The sequence below is a fragment of the Pinus tabuliformis genome, chromosome 4_2 (genome assembly GCF_031772625.1).
Source record: "Pinus tabuliformis cultivar Carrire ecotype Pingquan chromosome 4_2, CPIR1, whole genome shotgun sequence".
Taxonomy (NCBI): domain Eukaryota; kingdom Viridiplantae; phylum Streptophyta; class Pinopsida; order Pinales; family Pinaceae; genus Pinus; species Pinus tabuliformis.
In genome coordinates, this window is record NC_142304.1 from 118,980,136 (window position 1) to 119,000,532 (window position 20,397).

Here is a 20,397-nt window from a genome sequence, read left to right on the forward strand (position 1 = left end):
GCACAGGTGCCATCTCAATATGCCAGTAACAGGAAAGAATCTAGTCCGTATACTCTTCTCTATGAAAACGGAGGGAAAACCAACCATGTGCCAAAACCCTGATGACTGGGAGTTCTTTTAATATGGAACCCCAAATTTCCATAGTCCATTGTCGGAATCACTCCACCAAATATTTTATTCCATGCACACACCCAACGAGAACCTTCCTTTCCATATCAACCGCATCTCCCATCGGAACGTCCTTGCCGAAAGTCAGATTAATGTCTGTATCCACTGCCTTGAGGCACCTTCCCTTTTTTGGCTTGTCCGTGCACCGTCCCGTGGGGTGCTCTCTCAGTAGACTTCTGCATGCCTCAGTGGAACTGCGAGGGGTTGACTGAGTGGATCTAGGGTTTGGGATGGGAGAGCTAAAACATCCGGAGCGAATCAGAGAAATAGGGTTAAAGCTGCTGGACCCAGGATGAGCAAAGGAATGTGCAGGGTGAGTAGGGTTTGATGGACCAGCCGGTGCGAAAGAGTATGAGGGCACGTTCAATGGCATGGAAGGAGGCAGAGACGAAACCAGGGGTGAGTCAAAAGTGGGGGAGGCTTGAAGGCTGGTGCCGAGCAGGTTAAGGGTAGCTAGAGAGAGTGGAGGGCAGTCCAAACTGGGGAGGTCTTCAATGTGGACATCAGTTGGGAGTGATTTGCCAGTGGAAAGCGGGTGGAGAGGCGTCAGTCAAGCATCTGTCACCTGATGAGATTTTGTAGGCCTGGGACCAGTGTCGGGGCCAACTTGATATGCCCATATCTCTTGGTCGGGTGACGGGTCCTTCTCGTAGTCCACGAGGTCCTCCTCAACCATCGGGAACCGACAGTTAACAGACGACTGTAAAACCAGGGGAAGGTAAGACAAATGATGAAACGGGGTTCCCGCAAATCCAGGTCAAAAACCAAACCACAGTAAAACCAACAGAATATGGGTTACGAGGGTCAAACTTGAAGAATCAGGAGAAATGTGGTTAGACCCACTAGGATTAACCCCCTGAACTGCCATGAAACCTGTCGCGAGTGAGCAGAACTAGGTCTTACATCGAAACCAGACAAACTTCCCGTGGATGGTTTGACTTATAATTAATCACGGGTTGATTAATTATGTCAGGTTTTACTGTAAAGTTTATTTTTCAAACTTTCAGTCGGGATATTAATATTAAGGGGTTTAAATATATATGGGAAAAGGGAAATTTTGGGAATTTAATACATATAATTAAAATTAGGAGTTAATATGAACATTGCGGTAAATTGATTAGCGCTAAGTATAATGTGTATTTGAAACTTATTTGTTTTTCACATAGAGTCATTCATTACAACTTAGGCTAAGTGCGTTTTGTGGGTTTTTCATAAAAAGGGGTATCCATGGGGGTGCTTGCTTTTCCTTAGGAAAATGGTGTTTTGACCTTAGGAAAAGGGATTTATTAGGGAAAATGAATGAATTTGAAGGGGGTGAATGTTTATGAGGGGTTTTTAGTACTTAAGATCTATAAGTCATTGGGCTGAGGGTCTGGTCCCTCCAGAAGTCAGAGAAATGCTCTGAGCCCCTTTAACTTAATATTTTAGTTACTTTAAGACTTTCCTTGGAAATTAGTTAATTGAAAAATGTAATGAATGAGGGAGGTTAATCAATTGACTTTGTGTACATGATACATGCTCAATTTTCATCCATACTTAGAAATTTGATGATGAAGGTGAATGATATGACCTTATCTAATTAATAATCATAATTCTGCAACCATACAACTACTTACCCATCTACTCATCCTACCATTTTTACTTCTTTTTATTAAGGTGCACTTAGACTGGAAAACCCTTTATCAAAACTTTTTCTTTTCTTTTACAAAAGTAATCTATCTAAGTCTAACCTTGTTACATCCAAGGGTTTAGATTAAGTTGTTGAGCTCCTTTTATTTACTATACCTATCTACTTATCTACCAATATTAAACAATTTGGTCAGATTTTATTCTCTATATCTAAGCATAAAATTGAAAACATGAAATAGCCAAGTTTAAACATTTTGACCATCCATGGATTGTGGCAAAGGTAACAAGTTGCACACAATCTTTTATTCTGCATCAAAAGTAAATAGTAGTGGCATTTTTAATTGCACACTATCATGGTATTTTTTCTTTCTTGGGGTTTGTTTTTCCATCTTTTTTGACATTTTTTATTCTTTTTGTCCTTTGATTTTTCTTTTAGGACATACCCTCTTTACATTTTTTTATTTTTTTGATTTTTTGAATATGGAAAACATTTGCAGAAAGAAAAGCTATGTACATATTACAGATTTGACCTCAACCATTCAAAAATTATGACACCTATTAGTATAGGAACATAACAGATTTACTAGTGGTTTTCCAAATGTTGTATCCACTACAACAACACCCAAACTTTTCAACTTGTATATCTAAATTTTGGGTCCCCCCTTCTCTTTTCAAGGCCTTTATTGATATCCCTGGCAATTGTAATGGTCCAACTCCTATCATCAAGGGTACAAGTGTTAGTATGTCCACGACGCACACTACATTTTCTTGATTGTTTGACTTCAACCTCAATATTGGGGTTTATGGAATTTTTCATTCATTCATTTAACAGACAATATTTCATCAATGCCTCTCCATTTGTGTTTAAGATTTGAGAAGTTAGGGTTTTTAAGAAATTTCTAAAACCATATTTATGTGTACCTTTTGTTCCCAAAGTGTTGAACGAGGTTGCAATCAAGCTAGGATAGTTTACTGCCATCAGAAGCATCTCATAATAAGAAAAGATACTATTATTCCAACCAAGGTAATTCTAGGTATTTATGAGGACACTTGTTTCAAGTCAAAGGAAAAGAAGCCTTTCACCAAGTATTCAATTTTTTTTATACTTGGCAGTGGTCTTGAGTTTGAACATAATTTTAAGTATGTCTAGCAAGTTGTCCCAGCGTTGTTCTAACTAGGCAAATTTTAAAGGCACCTACAGATGTTAATGTGAAGAATTGGACACAATATTTGTAAATCCTCCAAAGTTCATTCACCTTTGCTACTAGCTTCTAACTGTAAATGTTAAGACCAAGCTTGCTATAGTTGGAAGAGGATTGATATTTGGTTACAACATCAAAGTAGGATAAGGTTACGTTGATTGAGAAAAATATGGGAGGTTTTTATTTCTCTATCACCATTCAAACAAGGCCCTCTTTAAGTATCCACACTTAGAAAATAATTAAGGATTAACAAGACCACAATCACTAGGTCTATGGAAGTTTCACTTGTGCTACTTTGTGATAACAAAGCTTAGGTTGCAAACAATGTGAATCAAAAGATGAAAGAAGAACTATAGTGATTTGATGGTTGGTGTGTTCTATTCGTATGATTAAAACTCCAAATTTGAGACATCTGTACATGATGAAGGGCAAGACATGTGGCAAGTTCATTTGGAGTTGAAGGAATATGTAGCTACTCTAAAACACTATGAGAATGTGTTTCAAAGGGACCAAGTATACTTAGCACAAGATGAAGTTTCTTTCTCTGCTAAAAATTTCATGAGAACAAAGTCCTTTTATGCTAAGACAAATTATATCATGTAACTTGAGGAAATTTCCATGGATTTAGGAAAGTTAAACACCTTTGATCCAAATAATCATGCACTAATCTATTTCGAATCCCAGGGATCCCCCTTACACCTTCCTTATGATTTCTCAGCAACATAATTAGCTTGTTTAATAGTAGTGAATGAGTCTTATCATGGCCAAGTTGCTTGTTACTAATAAAGTGAATAGATCACACCATCATTTTGATAATTACGAAGGTAAGAATAACAATCATAAGAAGATCTACTAAGAGTGTTCTTTGGGAAAGGAAGAGTTACCCAAAACAAATATGTAAGACTTATATTCATTGAAGATGAAATGTTTTGCACTCTCCTTGTGCCTCAAACTATGTTGGCATTTGACATTGGAAATTACTCCAACGAGGTATAGATTCATCATGGTACGAAAAATGAAGAAGCAATGGAGTGAATTTTTGGTTGTGTAGAATGAAAATGGAAATGTTAGACACGCTGATGGATTGGTAGCAGAGAGTATCGGTGATAATGTTTATAACATTTCACCAAAGTCACTTCTTTTTTAGGGAATAGAAGTTGTGAGAGGGCTAAGTTTGTTTCCACATTCTTCCAAATTATCTAGTAACAATGAAGTAGGGGTCCCAACCACTAGGCAAGTAGAGTATCTATCTTAGATGAAAGATTTGAAACTGATTTTACTCCAAGGCACTTCTTTTGGCAGTGATTTTAGTCAATTTTTAAAGAATCTTGTCTTTCTCCATTGGTGGGACTTCCCTTCTCAATCTATACCTTCAAAACTTTCATTATGAAATTTGTAGGTTCTGGACCCTGGAAGAGGAAGAGTCGTAACATTGTGGGATGAGGATGATTGTTGTCAGCTTCCTTTGAAGTTACATGAGCTCAACTTAACATAATGAAACCAGCTTCAAAGTGCTCCAAAAGAAATAGACCAAATAAGGGTTCTAAAAAAGGTATTTTTTAAAATATGTAGACTTCTAAATACCCTTCCAAAAGCTTTTTCTTATCTACATTTCCTAGAACATATAGATCTGGCCAACCGAAGAAGTCTTCTATCATTGCCTAATAAATTTGGAGGACTTAAACATTTGAGACATTTAGATTTAATATTTTTATCTAATTTGAATATGTTACTAGATTCATTTAGTCAATTGTTACTGATAAAGTACCTAATGTTTCAAAATTGTAAAATCTTGAACTAGACCCAATATTCTTGGAAGTCAACCAGCTTAGAATAGTTGGATTCCAGAGGTTGTGAAAAGTAACAAGTGTTCCCTTGCAACATCACCTCCTAGAAGCACCTTAAATGGCTCAAAATATTTTACAAGTGATTTAAATAGCTACCAAAAGACTTAAGAGAACTTACTGGTTTGAGATATCTTATTTTGGAATTCCCCCCAGATAACCCAAATTCTAGATTCCCTTGATAACTTAATTCATTTGAAACATGTCAATTTTATATCAAGTAAGTTTTGCCACATCTCTAAAAGTTCTAGACGGATTAAACTCTTGAAACAATTGGGAATTTGTTGATGGTCTTGGATAATGCAAACTTACAGGGGGTCTCCTTGATGTGAAGTCCAAATTAGATCTCACACCATTTGGAGTAGGAGCCCCATCCAGAGTATCGGCCCAACCAGCATAAAACAAAGGCTCGACTTAGTTTCAATGAATAACATAAGAGATTGTATGCATAAAACTTGAATAAGCAAGTAAGTTGACATTGTGAAACACTAATTGCAATGTGTGAAAGGAGACCTTCACGAGTGGGAGACAAGAGTGAGTCTCTGGAAGGAAGTAATAGTACTAACCTAAGAGAGACACACGAGAGCATGAAAAGATTAATTAGCAAAATATTTCACATAATGATTATTAAAGTGAATAAAAAACACATTCAACAAGATGAATAACAAAGCCACCAAAGTAGTTCAATTTATCCAGTACATATGAACACAAAATATATTGTAAACATCCCAAGAATAGTCCTAAGACATTTGTGATACATGCATTAAAATGTGTTGGCTCATTGAATTCCAATTAGGTGAAATATCCAAGTACATAGTTACAATTATGAGGCACTAGTTCCAGTAGTGGAACATTAAGTCACTTCCTATTTCTCCAAAGCATAGTTTTCTCTCCTATGCCAAGTATAGAAGCCAAGACTAGCTCTCCAAAGCTTTAAGCCTCCAAAATCCTTTTGCTTGAGTTATGAGGTTTCTTTTATAACAAGAGGAATGCCCTTTCATCCCCCATTGACTCTTGGTTTTACCTCATGACTCTTAGACTTCTAATTTTTCCTTTGGACTTCTAAAAAAAATTTGAACTTTTAAATGACATTTGGACTTCTCTATGTGACATTTGGACTTCTTTATGTGACTTTCTTCCATATATGACTATGTGACTCTTCATATTCCACATATGACTCTTGGACTTCCACACATTACATTATTTCCTTTTCCTTGAAAATACATCATTACATTCCAAATGATGATGTGGCATGACACATGAAAATATATTGAACATTACGATGACACTTGTACAAGTTACAACTTGACAGTGATGACATGAACTTCATGATGAGGTGGCAATGCCAAGCTATCTTCCTTGTTGCTTCATCTTACATTCTTGATGGTAGATCTGATCTATGCTTCATATTCATGAAATATCCACTTGGTTTCTTATCTTCACCCTCCTAAGGATCTTAGGTCAACATTAGAAACCTGTAAGTCATCATGCAATGTCTTTTTTCTATTTTGGTCCACGATCTGCTTCATATCTCCATGATCGCTCCCTTTTGTTCTTATTCTCCATAAGTGTTTCTTTATGCTTTCTCCTTGCTATCTACTTTGAGCATTACCTTTTCATGCTAGGAAGCTACTTTTTCCAATGAAAATAATTCATGACAAAGAAAAATCATTCTTAAAAACATCTATTTTATCACTACCTAGCTCATGGAATGATCAGCTCATGATAGGCCTGCGAGAGGGTTGAAAGAAAGAGGCTTGATTAAGAGGGAACAGTAAAACTCATCAGTGGCTTAGAAAGGCTCTACTATTAATTTTTCTTATGTCATGCACTATGAAGAGAAGCTCTCTTTGGTCAAACACAGTGGGGAATCTTAAATGAGGAAGGATGAAGGCTTTAGGCTTCAAGATTATGCCATGCGCTCTAAGGGGAAGAGAGGAAGAGTTAAAAGCATAGTTTGACTAGTCAAGGCTGAGAGGAGACCTCCTTCAGCCTTCCCTATTACACCATCAGTAGAGGAGAAATTCATAAAAAAGCTTGAGAGCAGTGCACATTGGGTAAAAGGTAAGGTGAAATCTTTAGGCTTCAAGATTGCACTATGCACTAGGAGGAAGAGGAGGAGGCCTTAAGGAAAGTGTAGTTTGACTGGTCAAATATAGAGAGGATGCCACCTTCAGCCTTCCCTACTATGCCATGTACTCTAGAGGAAGAGGCTAATATATGATTGGGCATAGAGCGCATTGGGGAATCGAGAAGGGTGAAGCATTTAACTTTCAAATGGAGAGGAGGCTTGAAAAACAATGCAAATTTATTCAAAAATGGGTTATTGTTACTTTTAAATGTGATTTTCATCCTAGGCTAGCACATTTTGACCCAATAGTTGGTGCTTTACCATTTGGAATTCACTTTTCATTGAGGGGGGCCATAGGAGGAAGCCACTTTGCCTAACTTGGGGGTTTTCACTACACTGGGAGGATAGGAGGGCCTTTGCATTGCATGTTTTTCCTCCACAAAAGGGTGGAAGAGGTCCATGTTTATACATATGATTTCTCTATGTTTCATTCATGGAAGAGGAGACCAAAACTTAGTGTAGTGAGCTAGTATAAGCAAGAAGGATTAGGTGACTTCCCTTGGGAGGTTCATAATGTGCAACAGTTTTGAAGTGATCTTGAGGAGGACTTAGTGCACCATTCTTGGTGAGTAGGATTAGATCACTAAGGCCCATGAATATGTTAAGTTCCTCACTTGGTAAGAGGACTAATGCCTTCACAACTTGCACTAGGTTGAAGGGCCAAGAAGAGCTCCAAAATGGCTAAGTGTGAGACCAACAGAGTAAAAGAGAGAAATGCATTCAAAACTAACTCAAACATGGATCACATACACAAAACCATAAATACAAGCCATAATTATACACAGGACTCAAAGATAACAATCACACCTCAAAACGACAATGAATCGACACTTATTTCTAAGTGTGATAGTTGAAATGACACAATATGACACTTAGAACACAACTTACAACAGAAGTGACGACTGTGAACAAAAGGTACGCTAAGCTATAGGAATTTGTCTAGCACATATTATGATGATATGTAAGACCATATCGTGCAAGTATTGCAAAATTAAATTTTCTAATGTGCAAATTTGTGACACATGGAGGAGTGAAAACGACAAAAGCGACACTTGGGACAGGAGTAAAACATGAAGACAACAATTGAAAAATGTGAACGACCTTGAAAGAGACACATTCTAGAGTGAAGATAACATGAAAATGACACTTATTAAAGTGAAAGTGAGAAAAAGAAATAGCCACAAACATAAAATGACACTTGTGAAAGCTACAGTGTGCAAAAGTGACAACTAGGAAAACTCACCGTAATATAACTACAAACGCATCCAAAGTGAGGGAGACTGTCAAAAAAAGTCTGCACTGACTGTCAACATGAAATGAACATCACACAGGCACTGTCTTGAAGGATGATGTTATGTGTGTTTAAGCTTGCATAAACAAAGTTCACTCATGAGTTCAACCAGGATTGTGCATGTGTGAGCAAGTGACTTTTAAATCGCAAAACATTAATCAACCACGAAGGGATTATGGAATGAAAAATTGTAAGATCCTCAGTAGGCTCCAAAATTCAAGTGTAGGAAAAATTTTGGAGGGTTTTGATCGTAGTGTCAATAGAATCAAATTTCATAGACTCTCTCATTTTCCTAATGTCATGGGACAGCTCAATAATCTCCAAAGTCTCTTTCTGGTGGGTTGTAAAACACTTCAAGACTTGCCTCCTAGTTTTTAAAACCTTACGAAACTAGTAACCTTGGATATATATGATGTTCATAATATTCAGATTACTCTTGGAATTTTGGATTGAAAATTATAGAGGTGTTATCCTTATATGGATGTAAATCACTAGCTAAGGGTTTCATTTTTTCATTTTTCCCAAAGGTAGAGGCACTTGAAATTTTAAGACTCTGTAAAATAGAAGTGGAGAACTACCTATAGGTTCTAGAGCATACTTATTCAAGTATTAAAACCCTCAAAATTTACACTTGTAAAAACCTGGTCTGGGCTGAAATTTGTGCCACCACCTTGACATAAGTCAAACCCAAACATTGCCTCTAGTTGAGGACAATTTCATGGTTTTCAACTGACATGAGGCTAACTAAATTGCGTCTAAGAAATTGCCAAGAGTTATTTGAGGTGATGAATTTGGGAAACTTACACTTCCTAGAAACTTTTCACATAAGTGGGTGTTTAAATATGTTCTTTGAAGAAAGCCATAATTTTTTGAAGCAATTAAAGGTGATAGATATTTTTTTCACCCATGAATCCCTTCGAAGTCAATGTAAATGGTTACAGAGATTCCCTCTCCAAGAGAACTCAAAATAAGTGCAAATTCAATTTTCCCAGATCCAAATGAAGGATTAAGCCAACTACTAAAGCCTTTTACCGAATGGAAAAGGAAAAATATGGGCATGGGTTAGAATTTAAAATACCTACATACATAGAGATGACATGCATTGTAGTTACAATATGTTTTTTTTCTTCACGTCTTGTAAATGACAAGGATGACTATGAGATAATGTTGGAGCTTTATCTTTAGTATGAACAAAGAACAAGGCGTGTTTCTCACTATTAAATGGAGAATGAAAACCTTATTTTTCTTACATATATAATTTGTTGATTTATTTTGGGTCAGAGTCATGAGAAGTGGAGATGTTATAATCATAAGGCCCATTCTAACAATGAATGGTGTTCCTATGATGTTGGAAAAAGAATAGTGCATATCGTTCGCAAATGAGAAGAATTTGAGATTCATTATGTTCGCAATGTTTTTTTTCCTGGAAGATACCGGGAAGCATAGTTATCCTCACTAAAATCTAAAATTGTGACTTGCGACCTTTTTGGGTTGAAAATCACACCTTTAACTCACAATTGGTTTCACTATACAATGTATATGTGACCTACAACATATCTGTTGCATGTGGTAAAATTGTTATGCACTTCCAAGTTGTGATCTCTCCACAGGTCGCAAATCCTGAATGTGATCTCTCCACAGATCGCAATTCTCAAATGGGATCTCCATAGGTCGCACTTCCTAAATGCGATCTCCACAAGTCGCAATTCCTAAATGTAATCTGGCATAACAATTTGGAGATCACTTGTGACCCTACTGTTAATTTCAATTTCATCTAGCCCCTTTGTTAATCCCATGAGGTCGCAAGTCACAATATTAGTCCTCAGTGGCATTAGAATTTGGAATGCGACAAAAAACTTGAGATTTATCTAGAATCCTATGTAGGAAATAGCCTCACTACTAAGAGGGAGGGTGATCAGTAGTGATAGGGTTGATTAAATCTTTAATTATTTTTACCCAAAACACCCAGTTGTTAGCATGTTAAATCAAAATATAATAAAACATATTAACACCATGAACAACATCAATCATGCACACAAGGGAACACAATTTTTTCTAGTGGAAAACCCCCTCCAAGGAAAAAAAACACTTGTTTCTATTGCTACTCAAATATTCTATTATGATGAACATTTTTTTTACATAGAGGAGCTACCACCCATTAGTTGGAAGACTCAACTACTAAGATAGTCTACTAGCAACATCAATTGGAAAGACTCTTCTCTCATGAATCTATGAACAACCATTAGCTAGAAGCCACCACAACCAACGAGTCTCACCCAACTCTACTGGACTCTAGAGAAACTGCTTCTCGTACTGATTTGTCTACTAGAAGGCCCCCACCTTATATACACATTGCCTGTTATGAAGCCTTAATTCCTTCAACACCTCCATGTGAATCACGTTTTATGCATTTTCAAAATGGGCTCTCAAATCTGCTCAACATGAGAAACCTAGCATCCTCACCAGTATGAATCTAAAAATGATATGTTGATCTCCACCATATACTCAACACAGCTACAGATATGCAATATATTATACACAACACTATAGCACCCACTCACAGCCTCATACATACACACACCATCAATAAAAAAAATACATCCTTCTCACACAACTATAAACGAAAATATCCTCAGTTATACCCATACCATGGGCCCCTGTACCATGGTAATCTTTAGCTTAATAACTTGGGTAAATACCATGGTTATGCCAATACAACAGACCCTTGTACCATGGTAATCTCTAGCTCAATACCATAGGTAAATACCATGGTTATGCGAACACCACGGACACTTGTACCATGGTAATATCCAAGTCAATACCATAGGCAGATACCATGGTAATACCAATACCTGCAATTCCAAAACCAAGTTTCGACATGGACCACACACAAACCAATACTAAGGTAATTCCAACCATCTGTGATACACCAAACACCATCTAGTGCCTACACAACCGTACCATCTTCACATAATCCAAGCACACCCACATCATATTCAAGTCAAACTGCAACACAATCATCTGCCAACACATGCCCAGGTTGACATCAATGCCAACCATCAATCGCTGAAACTAACAACAACATCAACAACGGCATCATGAATGCCAACAATCTCCCCCTTTGGCAGTGATGACAACCCATGTTGAACCATCAGAGGAAAAGGCTTCACCTCAACAATGATGAAACTGACAAAAAATCTCCCTGAACATTACTTGGGTCAAGAAGAAATGACCATAAATCACTCTGTCATGAAGCAGCAATAGAAAACTCAACCCTCATATGAAGTAGTAGTAACAAAGAATGTAGTCTAGTAACAACAAACCCAATCAACCGCTCCAACTACCTCAACAACAACAGTACATCATAAGCACCTGTTGTGGCCATCAACAACCCCCCTCTTTGTTTAGTATTAGCAATAACACTAAGCAAAGGGGGACCCTTAATAAAAAAAAATTAAAAAAAACATTTTATAAAACTTTTTGTATTCTACTCCTTGAAATTATGTCGCATCACGCGAAGAAGAATAAAGCATTTCCTTATGAGCATAATAAACTGCGAAGAAGCGACGCGAAATTCATCGCATCGCATCATTAAGAAGCGCTCTTAAATGAAAATCTTAAGAAATCTCTGACGGCCGATATGCGACGTCGCATATCGCAATATCGCATAAGCAGCACACAATGATTTAACGACTTGTCGCGATCTGTGATCTGCGATAAACGCGATCTGCGATAAACACGATCTACGATCTGCGATAATTTGATCTGAAAAAATTTGCGATGACACATCTAGGTAATGTGATGACGCGATGCTGCTATCACCCATCGTGAATTTCCTCGGCTCAACATTCAAGAAAAATTGTCTATAAACCAAAATTGGGCGCACGCCTTAAAGGAAATTAATGATCGTACACCAAAGTGTTAATGAAGGACAGTTTTGTGTTTTTCGAAGAGTCAGTTCACGATGGGTGTCATGATTTTATACATTCATAGAGGTTAGAGCTTTCATATCAGTATTTATTATCATTACTCTTTTCCTTTGCGTGAACTGCAGGAATGAAAAACAGGAAACAATATGAAGCAATGAGCAGGAAACATCTAAGGAAAAGGGGAAAGCGTCAATGCTCGGAGAATAGAGAAGAGATGCCTTCATAAACAGATGCCGCATGCAACAGAACCACAGATTCCAGAGTATCACTCAACAGATGCTGAGGTCAATAGGTGATTCAACATTCAGGGTCAGAAAGCTCACAAAAGCAGCATGTTTACGAAAAATCCTGAAACTTCTACCCGATGAAGGAAAAAGCGCTAAAGGCGGAAAACGCACCAGAAAAGCCCGGATCAAAGAACAGAGGCAGTTTTCGATGCGCGATTAGGCACTAAGAAAATTGTTCAGAAAGCAAAGTCCCTAACTTGCTTAGTCATTCGCAAGTCCGAAAACCGAAATAGCAAAAGCAGAAGCAGTTTGAGGGAAATTTGGGTTGTTGCCAAGTATATACGCAGTAAATTCGCCCAACCAGAAGATGATTCTCAAAAATATCTTCTAGTGTACTAAAAAGTGGTGCCAGTGCTTGCCATTTCTGTTTGCGTAACTCAAACAAAAGCAGAAGGCAACCATCCGACTCTTCCCAGGCGAATGTTGAATGTTCGCAACACTAAGGAGAAAATACAGAAATAGTTAGGAATTAGATTCAATTTGTAGAAATAGTTTTTCTTTAGAAGAAGGGCGGTCATTTAAACCGCATCCTAAATTTATGTAATTAAGTTAATTAGTTAGCAGTATTTAAACCCTTCTCATGCATTTGGAGAAGGGTCCAGAAATTTGTCAAAAAACTTGTCCTCAGAACATGCACTTTTGCACCCTCAGAGGGGGTTTTGATGAATGGATGGATCAAGGTTTATTAATGTTTTCATTTGATATCTGCTACTGATGTTGCACTTCTGTACTCTTAGTAGATGTTAGAGCAAGGAGAGATAAATCATTGTTGCTTGAAGCTTATGAGTAGAACCAGTCATAAATGGTACTTTTATCTCTTGACCATTTCTGCTTATATTCTTAAGGTGATATATAGTTTGTAGTTGTTTATATGTTATTGCATGAATGTGTGAGTTACCATTTGGCACTTTTGTACGGTGGAGCCATTTATTTATCTCTGATATATGAATAACTTATTATGCGATATGTTGTTCACAACTGTTTTGCCTAACTTTTTATGCAAAGTGGTTTATCTTAATTGATTTCCATTCTTATGATAGCTGAATGATCTTTATTACCAGTTATTGTTTGAAATCTTTTTAGATCACATAAAAGAAGAAATACACCCCGGGTTAGCATAGACTAGATGTGTTTTTTTTCATTAGATTACAATAGCATAGAGTTAGTTTAAAAGTTTGAATTAGATTAGCTTTAAGTATTCTTAGATCAGCAACATCCAACTCTGCACACACACACACACCCTTAGATTGGGAAACTGGTCCCATTATCCCCAGTCGGACCCGCTATACCAAACGGATAAGGAGCTGCCAACCAAGGTCCGGACCGAGTGGGTATCCCCCTTGTTGTCGACCCGATTTTCGGGGCTTCAACATATTTGGCGCTAGAAGGAGGGGCTGAACTATGAATGGCACCCAAATCAAAATCTAAATACCATTCTGAGAGTAAATCGCCCTCATCAACTCCCCTGACTTCCCCAGTACGTTTAAATCCAGAGTCAGAAGTCGCTCGAGTATTAACCGCTGCTACACACCCTAATATTTATGACCAATCTACCATTGAACCCCCTGAAGTTCAAACTCTGATTCACAAACTCCAGGGATTTTCCATTTCTACTCAAAGGTCTGATAAATCTCAAAGCAGCGTGACTTCGTAGTACAATCCTGCTCATCCCCTGACCAGATTAAAGAGTGAAAAATTTGGCATCCAGCCAACTGAATTCCCTCTCCCCACTAGGAAAAGAGCAAGGAAAACACCACAAGAGTCTGACAGTGAGACTCTTTCATCTACATCGTCCATTTCAACTCCCTCACCGCGAAGTCAGCCACCCACATCTTCATTCCAAACCATCATCCATCCGCTTACTGGAACTCCCACAACCCCTCTTCAATCATCTACGATCATAGTATCCTCATCTTCCTAGCCACAGGGATCATCTTCTGCACTTTCATTCACTAGCAACTCAACGATGGCCCAGTCTCCATGGAACAATCCTGGGGCAGTTTTAATGCCCCCACCCTTGAGTCAAATACCGGCCCATCCTGAGAAATGGCTACCCAAATTCAATCCAGAAGCAGGCATGCTAGCAGAAGAACACATAAACAATTTCATGCTTTCTGTCAATCTCAACGGAGTTACTAACGAAGATGCTGTTGTTCGGCTTTTTCCCTATACAATGCAAGGAACAGCCGGGTCATGGTACTTTTCATTACCCTCTGGGTCTATCACAAGTTGGGACATTTTCCAAAGTCAATTCCTTACCAAGTTTGGTGATGACAGATCAACGACAACGTTAATCAATGACCTATCCAATCTTAAAGCCGAGGCTAGAGAACCCATCAAAGATTTCAATTTACGGTTCAATAAGATCCTCAACAAAATTTCCACTGCTTCCCAACCCAGTGAAGAAGTACGATGTGAATGGTTTATTACGGCCTTACCATCAAACTTAGCAATCTTCGTGGATAGGGCAAATAAAACAACCTTAGTTGAAAACTTGACAGAGGCGATAGCAGTAGAGAAACGCATAATAGCCCTGGAAAAGAGATCTGCGATAGAGGAACGCAAGTCTAAAAAAGTCACCTTCAAGGAAGACTCCAAGAAGAAACAAACGAAAGACCCTTTCGATTTGGAAGGATTGCAGAAAGTATTAAAAACCATGTCCAATGAGATGCTTGACATAAAAAAACAAGTAGCATAAACTTCTTCAAAAAAGCCCTACAGAGCTTTTAAAAGAGGTCCTTCAATGGATGTGAAACCACCCAATGCTATTTCAAATGTCGAATCCGAAGAAGAGGAAGAAGAAGAAAGTACCACTGAAGGGTAGACTGATGACGAAGAAGTTGTGGAATTACAAGGAATGTGGGATTTCATCCTCCCACAAGAAGAAGATCAAGAAGCATTTCTGGTTAGCACACGAAGCAAAAATCAACTTGATCCTCCCCAAACTACCCCTAAGCAGAAGAGCGCAAGCTCTGCAATAAAAGATAAAGTCGCAACAAAAAAAACGACCACTAAAGCGACTCAACCTAGCCCGGTCCAATCAGATCAAACAACTCCATCAAGAACACTAATAGTGTCGGATGAAATGGAATACAGTATTATTGACGACATGAAAAAGACTAGGGCTAATATTACCCTTTACGAATTGAGCAAATTGAAACATCAACAGAAGATAATGATGAAAGAATTACATGCCGTGGAAATTACATCTTTGCCTACAGCTGTAGCTTCCCACAACATGGGAAGGCCTCCAACCAACGTGCTCAATAAGATTGATCCAAATGACATTGCCTTGATTGGAGGAAGATCAAGATCTCACACTCCCCCTTTTCTTCTTACTTATGAAATTTTCAATAAAAATGTGCACAATTGTTTGGTAGATTCTGGTACTTCAATGAATATTTTACCCAGATCAATATGTATCAAGTTAAATGTTCAACCACAAAAATCCGCAGTGCGCATAGTTCAGCTTGATCGATCTCAAGTCGAAGTGATTGGTGAACTTAATCAAGTAACCATAAGATTGTCATCCAACCCAAAGGTATGTCAGGTTATTGACATTCTAGTGGCTGATATCCCATAATTCTATGGCTTAATTCTTAGTAGGGATTGTTCTGAGAAACTCCATGGATACTTCTCAACCGACTGGTCGCACATGTGGTTACCACACAACGGCAAACCAAATCAAATAAAGGTTGAACGAGAGTTACACCAGAAGTTCATAGTAACGGAATTAGAGGGAGAAAATGAGGCAGTAGCGTATAACAGCAGCATCATAGGCAATTATTCGGTAGATTCTTTTCTCGGCAATTTCAATGCTCATACATCACCTTACTTAGAAAATTCAGTTTTATCCCAAGTCGAAAATTTTTCCCAAACTGATAATTCAAAGTGTGTTAATTTTGTAGATAAACCTGTAAATACATCTTTGTTTTGGAAATTATATTTTGATGGCTCTAAATCTAACGAAGGAGCAGGAGCAGGATGCATTCTGATTAGTCCAGAAGGAAATAAGACCGTGCTTACGTGTAGACTCGAATTCGATTGCGTAAACAATACAGCAGAATATGAGGCCTTGGTGCAAGGCCTATACAAAGCAATCGGGTTGAACGTCAAGTATCTTCAAGTCTTCGGAGACTCTGAGATTGTCGTCAAACAGGTACGTAATACTATACATTGCCTATCAAGTCATTTAAAACACTATCAATCTTTAGTACAAGATCTGACTGAGCATTTCATAACATTCAATATTTCGTCAATCCCGAGACTCCAAAACGCAAGTGCAGACCTTTTGGCTAACGTAGCCTCTAGGCTTATTCCCTTCGAAGAGTTTTGTCCAGATAGATTCTCAATAGAATTAATCTTTCGACCATCCATCCCTGACAACATTACAAATCGGAGAGTATTCAACGATGACCCTGATATTGTAAATTTCCTCACTTCCGAAGGATCCTACTCCAATCAGATAATTGACGAAGACCATCACGATCGACAAATACAACAAAATGGCACTGATAATGCTATACCTAAATCAATGGTTAAGTTAGAAGGCTTATACGATTTGAAAAATCGGTTTAAAAGTTCTGCCAATTCAAAGCTCTACAGTTCAACTCTGAACTACGAATTAGTAAACCTAGGAACCGATGATATACCACAAAACGTTAATCTAGGCATCGGCTTAGCCCCTGAAGAAAATCTAGCATATATTCGTCTTTTGAGACAATATAAAAATGTCTTTGCCTGGAATTATGATGAGCTGAAGACATACGACACTTCTATCATTCAGCACACTATTCCTATGATTGACAACGAAAAACCTGTCCAACAGAAACTGAGAAAGATCCACCCCAATTTAAAAAATCAAATAAAAACCGAGCTAAATAAGTTATTAAAATCCAGAATAATCTTCCCCGTCAGACATTCCAAATGGGTCTCCAATATGGTACCCGTTAGAAAGAAAAACGGAGATATTAGAATCTGTATCGATTTTCGGAATCTTAACAAAGCCTGTCAAAAAGACAATTTTCCTCTTCCACCTATGGAACAGATATTACAGGCAGTAGCAGGCTCAGAACTGATGTCTTTCTTAGATGGATTCTCAGGATATAATCAAGTGCTGGTACATCCCGATGATCAGTTGAAAACCACATTCAGAACTAAATGGGGCACATATGCATATCGGAAGATGCCATTTGGTTTGATTAATGCTGGCGCTACATTTCAGAGAGCCATGGACATCGCATTCAAGGGTTTAGTCAATAAATCCGTAGTAATTTATTTGGATGATATAACAGTTTACTCCAAGAAGCGAAGCGACCATCTCAGAGACTTAAAACAGATCTTTCAACGATGTTTAAGGTATGGGATTTCACTTAACCCAAAGAAATCTTTTTTCGCATTAAGTGAAGGAAAACTTCTAGGATTCATAGTGTCAAAATCTGGTATTCACATTGAGCCTGACAGAATCAAAGAAATTTCTGAAATATCCCTACCTCATAATAAAAAAGCCATGCAATCTTTCCTTGGTCAAATCAATTTTGTAAAGAGATTTGTCCCAGATTTTTCACGAATTGTGTCTCCTTTGCAAACCATGATTAAAAAGAATTCAAATTTTAAATGGGGTCAAGATGAACATGAAGCATTCAACCTGATCAAACAAGCTATTATTAATGCTCCATCCTTAGCAACCCGAATTTCTCAGAATCTTTTATCTTATACACATTTGCCTCAGAGAAATCATATGCTGCGATTCTAACTCAAACAAATCAAGAAAAAGCGGAAGCTCCAATTGTGTTTTTTAGCTCAAATTTACAAGGTGTTGAACTCAATTATTCAGACGTAGAGAAACAGGCCTATGCTATTTTCAAAGCGGTCAAATATTTCAGACCTTTCTTACTTAAAACCCATACTAAGATCATAGTACCGTTTCCAGCGGTAAGAAATCTTCTAGTACAAAAGGATGTGGGTGAGAAAAGAGCAAATTGGATCACTGCTTTACAGGAATACGACCTTGAGATCAAGCCAGCAAACATTGTAAGAGGTCAAGGCTTCTGAAAAATGTTGGCCGGAGCATCGCAGATTTCTGAAAATTCATCTGAATAGGTACAACTATATGAGGTAAGCCTAAACGATGCAGAATCATTATATGCTGACATCATTTATTATCTTAAGAACGGATATGCTCCATCACACCTAGATCACACTAAGAAAAGAGCTCTGAGATTGAAAGCTAAACAATATCAGCTCATAAATGATGTTCTTTTTAGAAAGAATTATGATTCTGTTCTTCTTATATGTCTTGAAAAAACTGAAGCTGAAAAAGTTTTGCAGGAACTCCACGATGGACCAGCGGGCGGACACTACGCTGGAGATGCTACCGCACATAAAATCCTACGTGCAGGATATTACTGGCCTACGCTGTTCAAAGACTCACACAGTTACGTGAGGAAATGTCAAGTCTGCCAAACAACTGCTGGAAGACAAAAGAAGCCGTCCCTGCCACTACATCCAATAAACATCGAGCAACCATTCAGTCAGTGGGGCTTGGACATAATAGGTGAGATCGTTCCTCACTCTTCTAAGCAGCATAGATACATCCTCGCGGCAACAGATTATTTTACTAAATGGGTAGAAGCAGTTCCTCTCAAGACAGCTAATTCTGAAAATATTATCGAATTCATAGATCAATTTATAATCACTAGGTTTGGATTGCCAACGGCTTTAATGTTTGATAATGCATCATACTTTTCTGGAAATGCAATGACTGAGTTTGCACTTAAAAGAGGGTTCAAACTGAAATATTCAGCCAACTACTATCGGCAAGGTAATGGGTTAGCTGAGTCAACAAATAAAAACCTAATCAGGATTATTAAAAGAACAGTTGACCAGAACCAAAAGAATTGGCACAAAGCTTTGGTAAATGCTTTATGGGCAGATAGAATAACGAAGAAAGCTTCGATCGGCACTTCTCCCTTTAATTTAGTTTATGGGAAGGAAGTGGTTCTTCCAACTCACTTAGTCATCCCCTCTTTGTCTTTAGTACAATACATCGATGAAGTATCTACTTCCTCCATACAACTAAGACAAATGGAAATAATTAAATTAGAAGAACAACGAGAACAAGCTAAGAAAACCCATGCTCATCACCAAGCGCTAATAAAATCCTCTTTTGATTCAAGCATAATGACCAAAAAAAAATTTTCAGATGGGAGATTTAGTTTTGAAATGGGATAAGGCTCATGAAGAAAAGGGCAAACATACAAAATTCAAAAAGATGTGGCTTGGTCCTTTTCAGATTGTTGAAGTCATAGGCCCATCAACATTCGTGTTACAGGATTTAGCAGGTAGAAGGGATTCTTTGCCTATTAATGGACAAATTCTCAAAATATACTTTCCATAGAAGATTATTCTTCTATTTTTTTTTGTAAAATAGTTTTTCTTTTCCTTTTTCATAATAAAACCAGTTGTAAATGGTTACTACAGGTATTCACGGAAAAGACACCAATTCTCTTTCAGATTTTGAGCTTTTCGCTTGTACAAGTAGCAAATTTTTTTGAAAATATGATCTTTATTATTGACAGATAGAGTTAAAATTTTTAGCCTAGATATGATACTAGTTTCAAATTTAAAAGTTTGATGAAAGCAACCTTTAGCGAAGAAAATTGTTTTATATCATCACAATGAAAGGTATCAATAACAAAATAAATATTCTCTGTAAAATTGTTGTTTTCAAACTCTATTATTGTCGTCCAGAGCTTTCTTAAGGAAAACAATGATTTCCTCCTTGTTAAAGAAAATCGCAGCATTCAGAGGAACGATCCAAGAAACACTGTATCTCAAAGAATAAGAGGTCTCATCACGAGCCGGCTTATCATGATCACAAATATTATAACTTTGCTGACTTTGCCAAATACTGT

General features: G+C 37.6%; 1 pseudogene; it reads left to right on the forward strand.

The window, feature by feature from the left end:
- The first annotated feature begins 3,953 nt into the window (after window positions 1-3,953).
- LOC149168541 (uncharacterized) lies at window positions 3,954-9,711 on the forward strand (annotated as a pseudogene).
- Window positions 9,712-20,397: the final 10,686 nt, after the last annotated feature.